The following is a 19,580-nucleotide window of genomic DNA, read 5'->3' as shown; positions in this document are numbered from 1 at the left end:
AACCCAGTCTCTTTTCGATTGGATGACTTTGCCGATGACGCCAGCACCCAGCATTTGTACTCCCTCATGATTCGTCCTTGCTTCCTCCCTGTTGGCATGAGCACCTCGAACCGGATAATCAAGCCCGGTTATGAGTGTTATCAACCGGTAGTGGCAGCCCGACAGCTTGGTCTCGGACAGGTGCCTCCACACTTCTTCTTACATCACCTGATAGCAAGTAGAGCTGAACTGCCTGACATCCTTACTGCCCAAAGGTGTTATACCTTCTTTGACGCTTTGGCCATTCCAATTCCCCGCGACCTCCGTTTCTCCTTCACTACCGACGGCTTTGAGACTTGGTGGTCCATGTGGAAGACCCACGTCTTCAGGAGGGCCCTAGGACCGCGGCTGAGAGAACTTGACGCCGAGTATGACATCCCTGCAGACCAGGTACCATCACTTAAACATTCCTTGTAACAGTATTATGGTGATTGTTTGTGACCTGACTCCAATCCGTGGCAGCAACAAGATGGCCCGGCTCCCACACAAGCCGACGGTTCCCCTTTCGTATTCCTTCCTCCGGCACCAGTGGTTCTCTTCTGCCAGAGCTCGCCACCCCTGAAGAAAGTCATAATGCAGAGCCAGCCGATTTCACCGAAATCGGCTCCCAAGAGTAAAGCATCTTCGGGGCCAGTTGCCCCCCGAGCCTCGACTCAGGCGAGGACGGCAGTGAGGAAGGTGGCTGCCAGGAAAACCCTGAAGCGTAAAGTTCCGGCCCAAGAAAGCTTGCGTGTAAGTTGGTTCAGACCCTACCCACACTTATCCACTTTCAAATCTTTTACAACACGCTCGTATTCTTTTCTACAGACCTCCACCGAAGGAACCTCGAGCGGGGCCGAAGAAACTAGTCAGGGGGACTCGAGCTCGGGTAATTCCGAGAGGTCCACCACCCAGAGCCAGACGGCTTCACCAGCGCCGGCTTCTAAGAAAAGGTCGATCACTGAACCTCCTGCTCCTCAAGCCTCGACCAGATCGGGGTCACGCACGAAGCGCCGCTGCGTCAAAAGGGCTCGTAAGAACCCACGCGCCTCTCCATCAAGCCAGGAGGTCTCAAACGTAATTATCTCCCTGGTCATACTTCATGCTTTCTCGTCGTCATTTGGATCGGCTAATCACTTCCTCTTGCAGGCCGAAGAAACTTCTAGCGGAGACGTTGAGGAGGTGCTGATGCCGTCCGCCACCCTGGACCTAGCCACCTCGACAATCGCGGCTGCCCAAGTGGCTGACCTATCTAAGTCCACAGAAAAGCCGATCGTCACGACATCGGCTGTTCCTCCTACATTGGGAGAGGTATGCCCCTCCGCCTTGGCTCCATCAATTTCTTCACTGCATGCTAACTCACTTTGTTTGCCCTATCAGGGTTGTGATCTCTCGAGCTTGCTGACGTTCGATCCAGAATCCATCGAACCCACTTCTTCCAAGGCAAGTGGAGAACCGAGTCCTAGTACGGTCCATGGTCCGCTCCAGCGTCTCAAAGACTTGCTTTCTTCCTCAACTGAGACCCTGGTCGAAAATTCCGAGGAAGTCAAAGGTATCCTCGAGGATATCCAGCCCTATCTCCCCATGACACTGCAGGTGAAGCTCTGGCCCGCTGTTACCCTGTCGGTCTTTAAGTCAAGGGTGCAATCGGCTCGACGAAGGATTACTCTTCGCCACACCCAGCTTTTACTGAGAGCCGATATTGCCGAGAAGTGTCGACGGCTCAACGAGAAGAAGGCTGCTCTAGACGCCAAGACGGATACCTCTGCCAGTCGCGCCGAACTCGAGACCTTGCGCAAGGAGCTGGAGAGCCTTGAAGAGAGGGTAAGGGTGACCAAGCAGCTCATTCAAGACAAGGAATCCCTTATTGCCCGTTCTCAAGATGAAGCAAAAGGCCTCACAGCCGATCTAAAGACCGATCTGGCTGAAATTCGTACCCTGAGCAGTCAGCTGGTGACAGGTAAAGACGAGGACGACGAAGCTGAGATCGCTGAGGTAGATCGCATCCGTGTTGACGCCCTTCATGCCCTTGACGCATTTCTCCAGTAGGGACAAATGTCTTGCTGAACTCGAGTGAATTATGGGTGTACTTGCTACATTTTTTTTTACTGGCCGGTTTTCCACCGGCTCCTAATATTTCATTGCCCCTATGTGTCTGTCTGCTCATGTGCCCCCTCGAGCCGAATCTGTCAGGTAACTGCGGATATCGGCTCTGCGGTTGTTGATAGGATTATGCCTGAACATCGGCTCTGCAGTCATGGACCAATCCTGATTTCCCTGCCCTTGCAAACCGATGTAAACCCATACTCCGGTCTTCCGTCACCCGCTAGATTGATGTTGAATGCCGGCGAAAACGCATGGCCCGGATAACACGGGGCGGCTGCTGAATTGGCCTCTATTTCGATGGCACGGCTCAAGAGAGGTGTAAACCTCGTCGTGCCGGCCGATGTCTCATCACCGGCTTCCCTTCGTTTGGCGCGTCATAATCCTCTTTTGGCGGTCGATGCTCGTATGTGACAAGAGTGCCGTCCGCCATCTCAGATGTAGATGGCGATGTGGTTAATGTAGAAGCTTGTCCCACCGGGCGTGCCAGAATGTGTTGACGTCCGAAACCCACCGGCGGGCAGCGACGGGCAACACCGTAGAGCCGGGAACAACCTAGAGCTGCGGCTGGCTGAGGTCCCTCCGAGCGACGGCCCGCAAAGCCTTCTGGTCACACGTCCGATGCTGATTGCAAGGGCGTGCCACCTGACCTATACCTGGTCAGGAAGGTGATGGAGATGCCTCGCTTAGTTTCCTGCATGGCATACACGTAAACATTAAATACGAGCCTCGATCGGCTCTCGTGTTATCCGTGAATCGGCTCAAGGAGCCGATCCACCCATGATTCGTACGAGGTGCACGAATATATGGTGGTCCTGCTTGATCAAGATAAAGCTAATGAGATCTACGACGATTTAGGGTTTTCACCGCATAATCGGATCATCCTACTCACGGTTGGGCCTCGCGGCCACGCACGGTGATCGTAAGCCGATCCTAAACAAGGCCTAAAAACCAACACGAGGTTGATCCCCGGAACATCCTGTTTAGGGCTAGCGAACGACACCCTACGTGCCGCTGGATCCTCCACCCCTTTGTAAGGCCTAACTATTGCAGATATTAAACTAATCCTTGTAGAACAAGGAGCAATCGTAACGGATCAGATCTACTAAATAATGATCAAGCGGGGTGCCGCCCCTACACCTAAGATAGGTGTAAGGGCGGCTAGACATGCAAGGGTTGCACTACGATAGCATGTTACACGAAGAACTATGCTAACCCTAACACATCTATGATAACTACGTTGCTCGCCATCAACAAGGCTTCAGTACGAGCAACGCATGAACAACGTGGAGCTTGTGCTGCCTAGATCGCAAGATGCGATCTAGGCAGCATGTCGCTTACCGGTAGAAACCCTCGAGACGAAGGAGTTGGCGATGCGCTGAGATTGATTTGTTTGGTTGAACGTTGGTTGTTGTTTATTCCATAAACCCTAGATACATATTTATAGTCCAGGGGACTTTCTAATTTAGACGTGCACCTAACCGTGCACGGGTAAAACTCTATCTAAGATACGATCTATTATATTACAGATATATGGGCAATCTAGCCCAACTTCAGCATAACAGGCCGACTCACATAATTCTTTCATGTATATTCTTCAAGTCCATATTGATCGCGGCCCACCTCTGATTCGGTCAAATTCTGGTGATAACAAATACAGACTCTCCAAAGGCGACGCCTTCAAGAAGGGAACGATGCCCCAGCGTCGTCATCGCCCGATCAAAGGTCTTAGATTTTCACCCTGAAAATAATCTCCGCTCTCAAAATAATTCCTCCAACAAGGTCATTGCCACGCACAACCAGTTAAGGCGAGATCTTGGGTTTTCACCCTGAAAGGTAGGGGTATGAATTTCACCTGTGCGGCCGGCCCACTTGCATACCACTGCTGCGGAGCCCGGAACTCCGGTAGGTCTTCATGTTTGCTTGTGAGAAACCCGAGGACCGCCACCAAAACAAAGCAAGACCAGCAATCCCCACGCCGGCAGTCACTCCCGTCGGATTGCCAGGGAAGAAGAAGGCGGTGCAGGTCATGCGTACCACCGCCAAACCGCTGCCGGGGGCGAAGGCCGCCACCGCTCCACCCACTCCTACATGGCTACTGGCGAAGTGCATCAGGCCCCGGCCAAGCCGACGTGCCGCCCGGTGTCCTCAACTGGCGCATCATCACCTCCCATGATGCGCCACCGCGGAAGCCCTCTCCTCCCCATCGTCGTTCGACGGAAGGGGCGCCGCCACCGCCACTGGAGCCGACAGTAGCGGCGGTCTGAGGGGCGGCTGCTAGGGTTGGGGCCGGGATCCTCCGCCGCCACCCGGGAGGGGGGCGGGAGAGGAGAGGTAGGGTTGCCAGCTCTATACATACTAACTCTCTTTTTCTTAATTACTTAATACTCCATCGATCTATTTCATAATTCCTGTCATAGATTTAGATATATCAATTATTATTATTTTGTTGGCGCGGCAAGACAAAAGTAGCTCTCATGAATCTAGCGATTGGCAAAGAACACCTTAAGATCATCTCCAAAGCAAAGCGTCCCCAAAACGTGCGAATTTAGCGAATGGGCGCTGCTGGCTCATGCCGCATGACACGTCCCCTAAAACTACCTCCAAACATAGATTCAAATAGTTCACATTTAAAAGAGATTGTTCCCGCTGAAGTATTCGCGATCAAAGTAGTCACGATCAAAATATTAGACGCGATCATATTACAAACCAGAGGTGCAAATTAAACATAATTTAGAAGAAGGGTTCGACGACGTCGAAGGCGCATCCTAAGTCGACGTAGGCCCGTCAAGCACGACAACCTCATCATGCTCTGCCCGATTTGGCTGCTCCATCGCCGATGTCGAGGCTGATGCCGATGCCGATGCGAGTGTACTAGTAGACGTTGTTGCCGACACACCTGTTGGTGCCGTCGCTGCCTCCGGGGGTGGAGTTGCCTCCGCTACCTCGGCTGTCGCTATTTTGGCGTAGATCTCGTCGAGGAACATGACTTTGTAGAAGTTGTACGCCACCAGCGTCCGGGGATCCATTCCAACTGTTGACGCGGTCAACAAGGAGAAGTCCCATCTTTGTGTTTCTTGAGCTCCATCTTCTCTTCTTGCCTCTTGAGCAGCGTCGTCCACCTTTCGTCGGCCTTTTTGTCGCGGACGAGCAGGGTCAAGGAGACCTCGACGAGGCACTAGGTGATCGATGACTGCGTCTTCTCGGTCGCCGCTGCGTCCACGAAAGCTGTCTCGGCAACCTTGTTGCCGATAAGGCGCCTTGCCGATGTTGCGAGCGGCGCATCCAGATCAAATGCGACATCTTTCCCCTTCGACAAGGAAATACGCGTCAACCGCCACTTCTCATTGTGTTTGAGCTTGCTATAGCAATGCAGCAACTCGAAAAGTCCTATACCCTTGTGAATTCTTCCGTTACAGCCCCATGGCGCGGTTGAACTAATAAAAGGAAGTGCAATAGACTATCAGATCATGATAGAAAGAGGCACTAAGCTGGTGGTAGAAACAGGTGTACCATATCACTGGCGTTTGTGTGGCTATCCGCTCTGTTCTCGAGCATGGAATAGAATCCACGGATCATGTTCACCAACGCCTAGATGATGGCCCAACACGTCGACATTGCCTTTTGGCTCCTCTTGATTAGCATCGTGTGGTAATCCTTGTTGACAAAGTTGCGCTCGTCGAACTCTGTCTTCATCTTCGCCCAGCACTTCCCGTACTTTTGGTTGGCGCCGATGACCGAGTCGTGGCCCACCGTCACCCACGAATCGCAGAGGCACTAATCTTCCAGAACCTTCCACTTGGGGTGTCAACACCCGAATTTTTAAGTCCAGATGCCTGTTATGCCATACATCGCAATCCCAGGAATATTGTTGTTGCGAGACATAACAGTTGAATATCATAAGTCATCATTCATTCCATACCATAGTCGTCTTACAAATAGAGATCACATGATCCAATATTACACAAATAGTTGATCTATTGATCAACGTACACAAAGTTCATAGCGGAAGCGTAACTAGAAATGGACTCTCTAGTCCACAGGCCAACGTCTGGCGTCAGAAGATTTCCTAGTTGTCGTAGACATCTTGGTTGCCATCATCTTGATATTTCTGCTCCTCTTCATAGTCTGGCCATTTGAATAGCCAGGGACACAGCCGTGAGTACTTTAGAGTACTCGCAAACTAATACTAGTGTAAGTACTAACAGTTCTAGTAAGGGGGTGCTAAGCTCTAGTTTATTTTCATAAAGCCAATTTTTGTTCACAAGTATTTGAGAAAAGACTTATTCAAGTGCTAACTAACTCAAGTGGGAACATTAGTGTCATTCCCACAACTCAAGTTGTGATTCAAAAACAAGTCACCAATTCACCATTCATTTCACAAACATTTTCAAGAATCTGACACCGGAAACTGTATGGCCTTTCCAACCATCCGTAACCGCGGACACGGCTATTCGAATAGCTTTACACTCTGCAGAGGTTGCACGCTTGTGCCACAACATTTGATTTCATCCATCGGGATTACCCCGAATCATCGTAACACAGTACGCGGATCATCAACCACACCCTTTCACTTACAAACCCTAGTATGAGCACCTCTCCCCATGAGCTTGGCCTCCCAGTGAAGACCAACTGTCAACCTGGGAACTGCACATGGTTTGGCCGTACAATTTACCTCAATTCACATCATTTCTCAACAACGGAGGCAGCCTCGGCATAACCCCTATGATGTGTGTTCAGAGGGAAACCTTACTAAGATGCATAAATTTCCAGTTAAGCCCTACCCATAATCAGGTATTGTGGGGGTACTCAAAATTGGAAAGGTATCGCATTCAAACCAATATCAGTTTTATCGAAAATCACCATCTTCTCCAAGTCATATTCACCTTCAAAATTCATTCAATGGAATGACTCATCATTCCAAGGTTCCAAATTCAGTTCAAGTCACATGTTCCCATCTAGAGTAGTCAAGTTTTAGTATTTAGCACTAGCACTAATCATGAGGGGTGCTATCTTGCTTCGCTAGCTTGAGACTAACTTTACTCCTCTAGTAACCTCCTTGAACTTAGACCAAAGTTAACTATAAAAGTAACTCTTGAAATAAACAAGTAAAAACTTGTAAGGTAAAAACTTGGGATAGGCTTGTGGTAAGAAAGGTAAGACTAATGGTGCCTTGCCCCAAAGGGCTTTGCACTTTGCAAGAATATTAGCTTGCAACAATAGAGCTTGCATTGGTGTTAGCTTGCCTTGGTTGTTGAGGTGGTCAAAGTTCTCTTCTTCTTCTGGGTAGAATCCTTCCTCTTCCCGGTATTCTCCGGTACTAGCGTCTATACACGAATACGAGGATACAATCACCAAACAATACTTAAGTAGCCTTAATTAGCCTTAATGGCTCACTCCAAATGATCTAGCATCATCACTTAGCATTGCTACCAAGAATTAATCTAGGGTTTTCTTACTTAGGGTTAGAGAAATAATTTTCTCTCATTACATATGTAAAAGATAGTTTCCATTTAGTTCTTGAGGAATAATTTCCTCTCATTTAATCTTCTTAAGATTTAACTTCTCAAACAATCATACATGAAATCATGTTTACCTAAGTCAACCATTCATCATCATCATTTGAGAAAATGATTTAAATGAGGTAGAATACCTCATACTATTTAACAATGCCTATTATGATTTAAAATCTCCAAGTATTTCATGTGAGAGTAATTGACCAGGGGTCCAAACTTCATATGAAAGTACTTGGGACAAAATTTAAATGAAGTGAAACACTTCATATAATTTGCATAATAGTTTTGGACAATATCACTTAAGTAAACTAGCCATATAGTCCATTATTTAAACTAGGGCATGATCATACAAAGTGACCACACCATATATTTACAGAAACAATTAGTGTAAGTTAAATGTGACCTATTGGAGTTGGAAATAACTAAATATCACTTTTGGTTGATTTTTAAGATTTATTTGAATGTACAAAAAGTCCCTGACTTAATCTTTTTGTCACATTAATTCTACAAAGAATCTGGGGTCAAGGCCAGTGGCATTGGTTAGAACTTTTCACTAGCTTTCCAACAATATCTAGTTTGCTAAATTTGGCCCAGCCAAACAGATTCTATTGAATTTCAAAGTCAGGACCAGTATTTGAATTAAACTGAAAAGGATTAAATGAATTTGAAAACTTGGGCTTGGGCGGGAAAGTTAACAGGCCGAAACGAGGGAAACTAACTGGGCCAGCCCAGCTAGCGCTGTGGGCCAACTGATAGCAGGGCCCGCGCGTCACTCTGGGCCGTGCGATTAGATGGCGATCGGACGGTGGATCGTCGTCATCGTCGTCGACGAGAGGGGAGCCCTGGCACGGCGGAGATAGGGGGTCGGCGGCAATCCTGGACTCCGGCGAGGGGCGGCGACGAAGCAGGGCGACGTTGTCGACGACGACGAGTCGACTGGTAGCAGCGGCATCGCTCGGGGAGGCGTAAATCGACGGCGGCTTCTGCGTCGGGTTCCGGCGATCGACGGAGCAATTGGCGAGCTCCGGTGAGAATTGGAGAGGGGGAATGGGTCGAGGAGATCGAGGAGAAGGAGGCGAGCAGGTTTGGTGTGGAGATGAAGGCGCGGGGAGGGCTCTATTTATAGATGCTCGAGGTGCGGCGAGGGTACCGTGGAGGTCGACAGCGGAGCAGCGCTTCCGGCGAGCAATCGGGGTAGGCGACGGCAGGGCGAGGTAGGCGGCCTCAAGGCGGTGCTAGCGCGCTTGCTACCTAGGTGGGGGACGGTCTGGTGAGCGAGTGTGACGGCGAGTTCTGGCGGCACGGGCGCAGGAGAATGGCGACGATGTCGACGGCGGCAGGCTGTGCGAGGGCACGGGCGCTGGTCTGGCGGTCTTGTGTCGCGGCGGCGAAGCTCAACGTGCAGCATGGGGATCCGGGGGAGGCGCAGAGTGCTGGAGTGGCGCATGCTCTGCGTTGCCCGTGGCGCGCGCGCACGACATCCTTGGCATGCCCTGGGCAGCTCTGGGCGCGACGCGTGCCAGCCCTAGGGTCTTCCTCTCCGGCAATGGTGGTGCTAGGCAGCTACAGGGGAGCAAGGGGGAGTGATTCGTCTCCAACGTATCGATAATTTCTTATGCTCCATGCTTGTTTTATGATGATACACACATGTTTTATACATACTTTATGTCATATTTATGCATTTTCTGGTACTAACCTATTACGAGATGCCGAAGAGCCAGTTGCTGTTTTCTGCTGTTTTTGGTTTCAGAAATCCTAGTAAGGAAATATTCTCGGAATTGGACGAAATCAACGCCCAGGATCTTATTTTTCCACGAAGCTTCCAGAACACCGGGGGAGATACGAAGTGGGGCGACGAGGCGGCGACACACCAGGGCGGCGCGGCCCACCCCCTGGCTGCGCGGCCCTGTTGTGTGGGCCCCTCGCATCGCCCCCTGACCTACCCTTCCGCCTACTTAAGCCTTCGTCGATAATAACTCCAGTACCGAGAGCCACGATACGGAAAACCTTCTAGAGACGCCGCCGCCGCCAATCCCATCTCGGGGGATTCAGGAGATCGCCTTCGGCACCCTGCCGGAGAGGGGAATCATCTCCCGGAGGACTCTTCACCGCCATGGTCGCCTCCGGAGTGATGCGTGAGTAGTTCACCCCTGGACTATGGGTCCATAGCAGTAGCTAGATGGTCATCTTCTCCTAATTGTGCTATCATTGTTGGATCTTGTGAGCTGCCTAACATGATCAAGATCATCTATTTGTAATGCTACATGTTGCGTTTGTTGGGATCCGATGAATAGTGAATACTATGCTATGTTGATTATCAATCTATTATCTATGTGTTGTTTATGATCTTGCATGCTCTCCGTTGCTAGTAGATGCTCTGGCCAAGTTGATACTCGTAACTCCAAGAGGGAGTATCTATGCTCGATAGTGGGTTCATGCCTCCATTAAATCTAGGACAGTGACAGAAAGTTCTAAGGTTGTGGATGTGTTGTTGCCACTAGGGATAAAACATCAATGCTATGTCTAAGGATGTATTTGTTTATTACATTACGCATCATACTTAATGCAAATGTCTGTTGTTTGCAACTTAATACTGGAAGGGGTTCGGATGATAACCTGAAGGTGGACTTTTTAGGCATAGATGCATGCTGGATAGCGGTCTATGTACTTTGTCATAATGCCCAATTGAATTTCACACTACTCATCATAACATGTATGTGCATGGTCATGCCCTCTTTATTTGTCAATTGCCCAACTGTAATTTGTTCACCCAACATGCTATTTATCTTACGGAGAGACACCTCTAGTGAACTGTGGACCCCGGTCCATTCTTTTACATTGAATACAATCTACTGCAATACTCGTTCTACTGTTCTCTGCAACTATCATCATCCACACTATACATCTAATCCTTTGTTACAGCAAGCCGGTGAGATTGACAACCTCACTGTCACGTTGGGGCAAAGTAATTTGGTTGTGTTGTGCAGGTTCCACGTTGGCGCCGGAATCCCTGGTGTTGCGCCGCACTACACTCCACCGCCATCAACCTTCAACGTGCTTCTTGGCTCCTACTGGTTCGATAAACCTTGGTTTCTTACTGAGGGAAACTTACTGATGTACGGATAACACCTTCCACTTGGGGTTCCCAACGGTCGCGTGTTGAACGGAGAGACACACGTCAACTACGCGCAAGCAAGTAAATTTCTGGCGCCGTTGCCGGGGAGATCAAGACACGCTGCAAGGGGAGTCTCCACTTCCAATCTCTTTACTTTGTTTTTGTCTTGCTTTATTTTATTTACTACTTTGTTTGCTGCACTAATACAAAATACAAAAAAAATTAGTTGCTAGCTTTACTTTATTTGCTATCTTGTTTGCCATATTAAAAACCCAAAAAATTAGTTACTTGCATTTACTTTATCTAGTTTGCTTTATTTACAATTGCTAAAATGGGTACTCCTGAAAATACTAAGTTGTGTGATTTCACAAACACAAATAATAATGATTTCTTATGCACACCTATTGCTCCACCTGCTACTACAGCAGAATTCTTTGAAATTAAACCTGCTTTACTGAATCTTGTTATGAGAGAGCAATTTTCTGGTGTTAGTTCTGATGATGCTGCTGCCCATCTTAATAATTTTGTTGAACTATGTGAGATGCAAAAGTATAAGGATGTAGATGGTGACATTATAAAATTAAAATTGTTTCCTTTCTCATTAAGAGGCAGAGCTAAAGATTGGTTGCTATCTCTGCCTAAGAATAGTATTGATTCATGGACTAAATGTAAGGATGCTTTTATTGGTAGATATTATCCTCCTGCTAAAATTATATCTTTGAGAAGTAGAATAATGAATTTTAAGCAATTGTATACTGAGCATGTTGCCCAAGCTTGGGAAAGAATGAAATCTTTGGTTAAAAATTGCCCAACCCATGGACTGACTACTTGGATGATCATCCAAACCTTTTATGCAGGACTGAATTTTTCTTCGCGGAACCTATTGGATTCAGCTGCTGGAGGTACTTTTATGTCCATCACTCTAGGCGCCGCAACAAAGCTTCTTGATAATATGATGATTAATTACTCTGAATGGCACACGGAAAGAGCTCCACAAGGTAAGAAGGTAAATTCTGTTGAAGAAACCTCTTCCTTGAGTGATAAGATTGATGCTATTATGTCTATGCTTGTGAATGGTAGGACTAATGTTGATCCTAATAATGTTCCGTTAGCTTCATTGGTTGCTCAAGAAGAAGATGTTGATGTGAACTTCATTAAAAATAATAATTTCAACAACGATGCTTATCGGAACAATTCTAGTAACAACTATAGGCTATATCCTTATAATAATGGTAACGGTTATGGTAATTCTTATGGGATTTCTTACAACAATAATAGGAATACACCTCCTGGACTTGAAGCCATGCTTCAAAAATTTATTAGTACACAAACTGCTTTTAACAAATCTGTTGAAGAAAAGCTTGGGAAAATTGATATACTTGCTTCCAAAGTTGATAGTCTTGCTGCTGATGTTGATCTTTTGAAATCGAAAGTTATGCCTAATGAAAATAAAGATATTAAGTCATTTGCTATAGCAAATGCCATCCAAGTTAGAATTAATGAGAATATAAGATTGATGCCCGAATTGCGTGCTAGGTGGGAAAAAGAAGAAAATGCTAAAGATAATAATGTAGTTAAAGTTTGGACTATTACCACCACTAGTAATGCTAATGCTCCACATGTTGCTGCACCTCCTACTATCAATGGTAAAATAATTGGTGTTGGCAATGTTTCTACTTCTAATGCAAAGCCTGCAAAACTGCCGGAACCTGCTAAAACTGCTAAAACTGCTTGTGATAAAACTGCTGAAATTTTTTCCAACATTGGAGACAATGATCCCATTGTTTTAGATTATAATGGTTTGGATTTTGATGATTGTCACATCTCTGAAGTTATAAAGTTCTTTCAAAAACTTGCTAAGAGTCCTTGTCAACACCCGGATTTTTAAGCCCGGATGCCTATTATGTCATACATCGCAATCCCAGGAATATTGTTGTTGCGAGGCATAATAGTTAAGTATCACAGTCATCATTCATTACAAACCATAAGTCTTACAAATTTGGAATCACCTGATCCATATTACACGAATAGTTGATCTATCGATCAACGAACAAACACAAGTTCATAGTTCATAGCGGAAGCGGAAGATACAAGGACTCTCTAGTCCACAGGCCAACGCTTGACGTCGGAAGGCGCTTAGTTGTCGTAGGCGTCCTGCTGGTCGTCTCCTTGTTCCTCTTCATACTCTGGCCATTTGAATAGCCAGGGACAAAGCCGTGAGTACTTTAAGTACTCGCAAACTAATACTAATGTAAGTGCTAGACATTCTAGTATGGTTTACTAAGCTCTAGTTTATTTGCATAAAGCCAGTTTTAGTTCACAAGTATTTGGGAAAAAGCTAGTTCATATGCTAACTAACTCAAGTGGGAACATTAGTGCCATTCCCACCATTCAAGTGGTGATTTCAATTCAATTCACCACAAGTCATTTCACCATCATCTTTCAACATCATTTTCAAAGATATGACATCGGAAACTGTATGGCCTTTCCAACCGTCCGTAACCGTGGACGTGGCTATTCGAATAGGTTTACACTCTGCAGAGGTTGCACACTTGTGCCACAACATTTGATTTTATCCGTCGGGATTACCCCGAATCATCGTAACACAGTACGCGGATCATCAACCATAACCTTTCACTTACAAATCCTAGTATGAGCACCTCTCCCCATGAGCTTGGCCTCCCAGTGAAGACCAACTGTCAACCTGGGAACTGCACAGGGCTTGGCCGTACAATTCACCTCAATTTCACATCATTTCTCAACAACGGAGGCAGCCTCAAGCGTAACCCCTATGACGTGTGTTCAGAGGGAACCCATACTAAGATGCATAAACTTCCAGTTAAGCCCTACCCATAATCAGGTATTGTGGGGGTACTTAATAATTGGAAAGGTATCGCATTCAAACCAACATCATGTTTATCAAAAATCACCATCTTCTCTTTGTCACATTCACTTTTAAAAAAATCAGTCAATGGAATGCATCATCATTCCAAGGTTTCAAATTCATTTCAAGTCACATTGTTCCCATCTAGAGTAGTCAAGTTTTATTCATTAGCACTAGCTCTAAATCATGTGGGGTGCTACCTTGCTTTGCTTGATTGAGACCAACTTCACTACTCTAGTAACCAACTTGTACTTTGACCAAAGTTAACTATAAAAGTAACTCATTGAGAAAACAAGTAAGAACTTGTAAAGTAAAAAACTTGGGATAGGCTTATGTAAGAAAAGGTAAGAATCATGGTGCCTTGCCCCAAGGGGCTTTGCACTTTGCAAGAGTATTAGCTTGCCTTGGTAGTTCTCAAACTGTTCCTCCTCCTCCTCTTGGTAGCAACCTTCTTCTTCGGTGTACTCTCCGGTGCTACCGTCTAAATTTGAATACGAGTATAATTACTCAATAATTTAATGGCTATTCCATACATCACATATAAACACACAAACTATTCTATGCACACAAATAATCTAATTAGGGTGCATGGGTTGTGTTGTTTGAGTAGAATTCACTTCTTTGTATTTAATATGTAAATGATAGTTTCCATAGGGTTCTTGAGAAATAATTTCCTCTCATTGAAATCTTCTTAAGATTTAATTTCTCAAACAATCATATATGAACTTATATTGACCTAAGCCAAATGTTCATCATCATCATTTGAGAAAATGATTTAAGTGATAAGGATCACCTCATATCATTTAATTACACTACATATGATTTAACTCTCTAAGTAATTCATATAAGAGAGTTGGGACCAGGGGTCCAAACATCCCATGAATTCATGTGAGACAAGATTTAAATGAAGTTTAAGACTTCATATGAATTACTTAATAGTTTTGGACAATATCAACTAGTTAAACTAGCCATAATATCCATCAATTAAACTATGGCATGATCCACACCATTTTATTGCCTAAACAATTAGTGTAAGTCAAATGTGAGCTATTAGAGTTGGAATTAACTTAATATCTATTTTGGTTGATTTTTAATAATTATTTGAATAGGGAAAAGTCCCTGCCTTGTTATTTTTATCACATTAATTCTACAAGGAATCTAGTCATGGGACCAGTGGCATGTTGTAGATAATTTCACTAGCTTTCCAACAATATAAAGTTCATTAAGTTTGTTTTAGCCAATTTAAATCTATTGAATTTCAAAGTGGAGACAGTATTCAAAATCATTTGGAATTAATTAAACCTAGTTTGAATTAAAAAGGCCGGCGGGAAAAACTACTGGGCCAAATCATTTAAACAGGCCCAAGGCCAGCCCAGCCACGGTCCAGTGACGCGCGGCGCGCTGACAGAGGGTCCCGCATGTCAGTGGCTCTTAAACGCCGAAGCGGTAAGTTTCAAAGGGAGGCGTTGGATTAGAAATCGATCGGACGGCCGTGGTTCATCGTCATCTCCGACGAGAACCCGACGATCTGGCGGCGGCAGTAGGGGGTCGGAGGGCTAACCAGTGCTCCAGCGAGGGATGGCAGTGTGCTTGGGGTAGATGTGGACGACGGCGAAGCTCCAGGTACAGGTGGCTCGTCCTGAGGTGGCTCCAATCGTCGGCGAGTTTCCGCGGCGGCGTGCGGCAGTGAGGTGGAAATTGGGCGGCTCTGGTGGGCAATGTGGAGCGGCGAGGTGGCTGGGAGATCAAGGAAGGAGAGGGAGGAGTGGTGGTGTGAAGGGATCGACGAGGCGATGCCTCCTTTTATAGGCGAGCGAGTGTGCTGCGGGGCAGGGTGGCGGTCGACCATGGCGCGGCGTTTCCAGCGGCTGGTCGAGCTAGGCGTGGTCATGGCGATGCTCTACATGTCCAGGCGAGGCTAATGGCGGCGACAGCTTGGTCGGGGAGGGCCTGGTTGGGTCGCGTTGCTTCCATGTCTGCCGCGTCCGCGGCGGACCAGGGTTTCCTTCTCCGGCGACGGTGGGCGCAGGTCGTGGTCGAGCGAGTGTCTGGCGTCGTCCAGGTGTCACGCAGATGCTCAACTCGTCGAGAGCGGGTCCAGGGCGAGCGCGAGGTGGTGGCGCGGCGCGTAGCCAGTGTGCGCCCATGCACGTGCTGGCGCGACGCGAGCGGCGTCCAGAGCTTATCTGGGCGCGCGATCTCCGGCCGGTGTCGTCGTCGAGCTCGACCATGGCGGTGCTAGGGTGGCGTAGGAGATGTGGTGGCGTGCTGTGGCGCGGTGGCCAGGGCAGGGAAGCAATGGAGAGAGGGGGAGCTCGTCAGGTTGGGCGACATGGTCGGCATGGCCATGTCTAGCCTTGCCCTCTCTCTCCCTAGGTTTCTATTTGGCATTAAAATGGATTAAGGAGACCAGGGGACCAATTGGGGTAGTGTAGTGTAGATTAGGTTGAGTAGAATCACTATTTGCAATAGTTGCAAATAGTGCCCGATTTTGGAATTTGCAATTTTGTCCAAATTTGAATTAATTCAAAAGGTGAATCTATTTGAAATGTGTGTGTTTAGATAAGTTGTATTTGACCAGACATGATTAGAGTTGGTGGTGGAATTGTAGAATTCAAGAATTTGCAAAATTTGGCTAAGTGGAGATTGTTGCATATGTTATAAAGTTGAGACTTTGGATGAGCATAGCTCTTGATCAAGAATGATTTTGGCATGGTGATCTTTACAAAAGTTGTTCACCTTTATGTTGACTTTGAAATGGTGCAAAGAGTTAGCAAGATTTGGTTTGGGAAAATTGAATGGCAATGGCTCAAAGTAGTGATCAGAGTATAAATTTCAGTTTTGACCATTATTCTATGTGAGCTAGTTTTGCATTTGGAAATTATTTGAATTGTGATTCTTTGATTCCAAAAGTTGTAATAAGTGTTTAATAACCTTATTCAACTAATGGTGAAGACCAAATTGGTCTAGGGTCAAAATTTATAAAAATGCCATAGGGCATATGTTAGGGTTTTTAGGGTTTTTCAATTATTGGATTTTCTTCCTCTTTGATTTATTTGGTTGGTGATCTTCATATGATCACATTAGAGTTTTAGAGCATATCAAATACAAGTAATCACAATCATCATGGCATATCACTCAAATTCACAAGTCCTATGCATGGTACTATATGCAATTTAAAAAGTTTTTGTTTGTTTGAAATTTTGCTCTCTGGAATTCTCTAACTTTCTTTTTATTGAAATTTGGGGTGTTACAAACCCTTCCCCCTTACAAAAGATCTCGTCCCGAGATCGAAAAGAAAGTTAGGTACTAAAGAGATCTGGGTACTCCTTCTTCATGAAGTCTTCGCGTTCCCATGTGGCTTCATCCTCGGTATGGTTGCTCCATTGGATCTTCAGAAACTTGATGCTTCGGGTGCGGGTGGTTCGGTAAGCTTCCTCCAGGATGCGAATCGGCACTTCGCGGTAGGTCAAATCCTTGTTGATATCCACCGATCGGTGATCGATGTTCTTGAACACTTCGGTCTTCTCCGGGACTTCAAGGCACTTCCGGAGAAGTGAGATATGAAACACGTCGTGCACAGCCGACATCTCTTCTGGCAACTCCAGTTGATAAGATACTTCGCCTCGGCGGCTGAGGACTTTGAAAGGTCCGACATATCGGGGTGCGAGCTTTCCTTTCAGTTGGAATCTCTGCATTCCTTTCAAGGGGGATACCTTGAGATAGACGAAGTCTCCGATCTCAAAGGTCATCTCCCGACGTCTCTTGTCGGCGTAGCTCTTCTGTCTTGATTGCGCCGTCTTGAGGTACTCGCGAATCTTGTCGACTTTCTCTTCGGCTTCACGAAGAACATCTGGGCCAAAAACTTGGCTTTCTCCGACTTCCGACCAGTTCAGGGGGTACGGCACTTCCTTCCGTACAAGGCTTCAAAGGGGGCCATCTGTAGGCTAGCTTGGTAGCTATTGTTGTAAGAGAATTCTGCGTAAGGTAAGCAGTCTTCCCATTTGGATCCGTATTCCAGTACGCATGCTCTAAGCATGTCCTCCAGTATCTGGTTGACTCTCTCAGTCTGTCCGTCGGTCTGAGGGTGATAGGCGGTGCTGAAATTCAGACGGGTTCCTAGTCCTTCGTGCACTTTCTGCCAGAACCTTGAGGTGAACTGTGATCCTCGATCTGACACTATCGATTTGGGGGTTCCGTGCAAGGCGACTATTCTGGAGATGTATAGTTCAGCTAACTTTGGGCCTTGGTAAGTGGTTTTGACGGCGATAAAATGGGCGACTTTGGTCAATCTATCGACAACTACCCATATGGAATCATTGCCTTTGCTGGATTTGGGCAGTCCGGTGATAAAGTCCATTCCTACGGAGTCCCATTTCCATTCTGTAATCTGGAGGGGTTGTAACAGTCCGGCGGGTCGTTGATGTTCTGCCTTGACTCGGTCACACTTGGCGATATAGCTGCCGATCTCTCTCTTCATTCCGTGCCACCAAAATTGTTCCTTCAGGTCTTGGTACATCTTGGTACCTCCGGGGTGGATTGAATAAAGGGTGTTATGGGCTTCTTGCAGGATGACTTGTTTCATGTCAGAGTCCGATGGTACGCAGAGACGTTCTTTGTACCAAAGAACTCCGGCTTCATCTACGGTGAATCCGGGGGCTTTTCCTGCGGCTATCTGCTTCTTGATTCCGTCAATGCTAGCGTTGTCCTTCTGGGCTTCCTTGATTTGACTAACCAAGGTGGGTTGGAGTTCGATGCTGGCTAGGAATCCTTCGCTAACAAGTTCAAGTCTGAACTGTTCAAACTCTTGATGCAAGCTGGGCTGTTCAGTTGCGAGCATGGAGTTCAACTGGCACGGCAGTCAACTCAAAGCATCCGCTACCACATTGGCCTTGCCGGGGTGGTAGTGAATCTCCATGTCGTAATCCTTGATCAATTCGATCCATCGGCGTTGTCTCATGTTCAGCTCTTTCTGGGTGAATATGTATTTGAGGCTTTTGTGGTCGGAGTAGATTTCGCATCGATTACCCATGAGGTAATGACGCCAAACTTTCAAGGCTAAGACCACGGCTGCAAGCTCGAGGTCATGGGTTGGGTAGTTCTGTTCATGTTGCTTGAGTTGTCTTGAAAGGTAGGATACAACCTTGCCTTCTTGCATAAGCACGCATCCAAGTCCAGTCTTGGAGGCGTCGCAATATACGTCAAAGGGCTTTGCGATATCTGGCATGATCAGTATTGGGGCTGTGGTCAGTCTACTCTTGAGCTGTTGAAAGCTCTCTTCGCATTTGTCGGTCCACTCAAACTTCCTGTCCTTCTTCAACAATTGGGTCATTGGTCGAGCGATGCTCGAAAAACCTTCTACAAATCTGCGGTAGTATCCGGCTAATCCAAGAAAAGCGCGGACCTCGGTTTGTGTGGTTGGGGCTTGCCACTCCATAACAGTTTTGATCTTGGCGGGATCTACGGCAATTCCTCCCGCAGACAAGATGTGTCCTAGGAATCCAACTTCTTCCAACCAAAACTCACACTTGCTGAATTTGGCATATAACTTGTGCTGTCTAAGGGTTTCTAGGACAATCTCCAAATGCTGTTCATGTTCCTCTTCGGACTTGGAGTAGACGAGAATGTCATCGATGAAAACAACGACAAACTTGTCCAAAAAGTTCATGAAGATCTTATTCATGAGATTCATGAAATAAGCGGGGGCACTGGTCAGTCTAAACGACATGACGTTGTACTCATACAACCCATATCTGGTGGTAAAGGCAGTTTTCGGAATGTCGGTGGCTCGGATCTTCAGTTGGTGGTATCCAGTTCTAAGATCTATCTTGGAGAAAACTCTGGATCCGGTGAGTTGATCGAACAAGTCTTCTATCTTGGGTAGGGGGTATTTGTTTTTGATGGTAACATTGTTAAGCTTACGATAGTCCGTGCATAAACGATT

This window comes from Lolium perenne, chromosome 4, assembly GCF_019359855.2.
Source record: "Lolium perenne isolate Kyuss_39 chromosome 4, Kyuss_2.0, whole genome shotgun sequence".
In the NCBI taxonomy this organism is placed as follows: Eukaryota; Viridiplantae; Streptophyta; class Magnoliopsida; order Poales; family Poaceae; genus Lolium; species Lolium perenne.
This window is presented reverse-complemented; position numbering follows the sequence as displayed.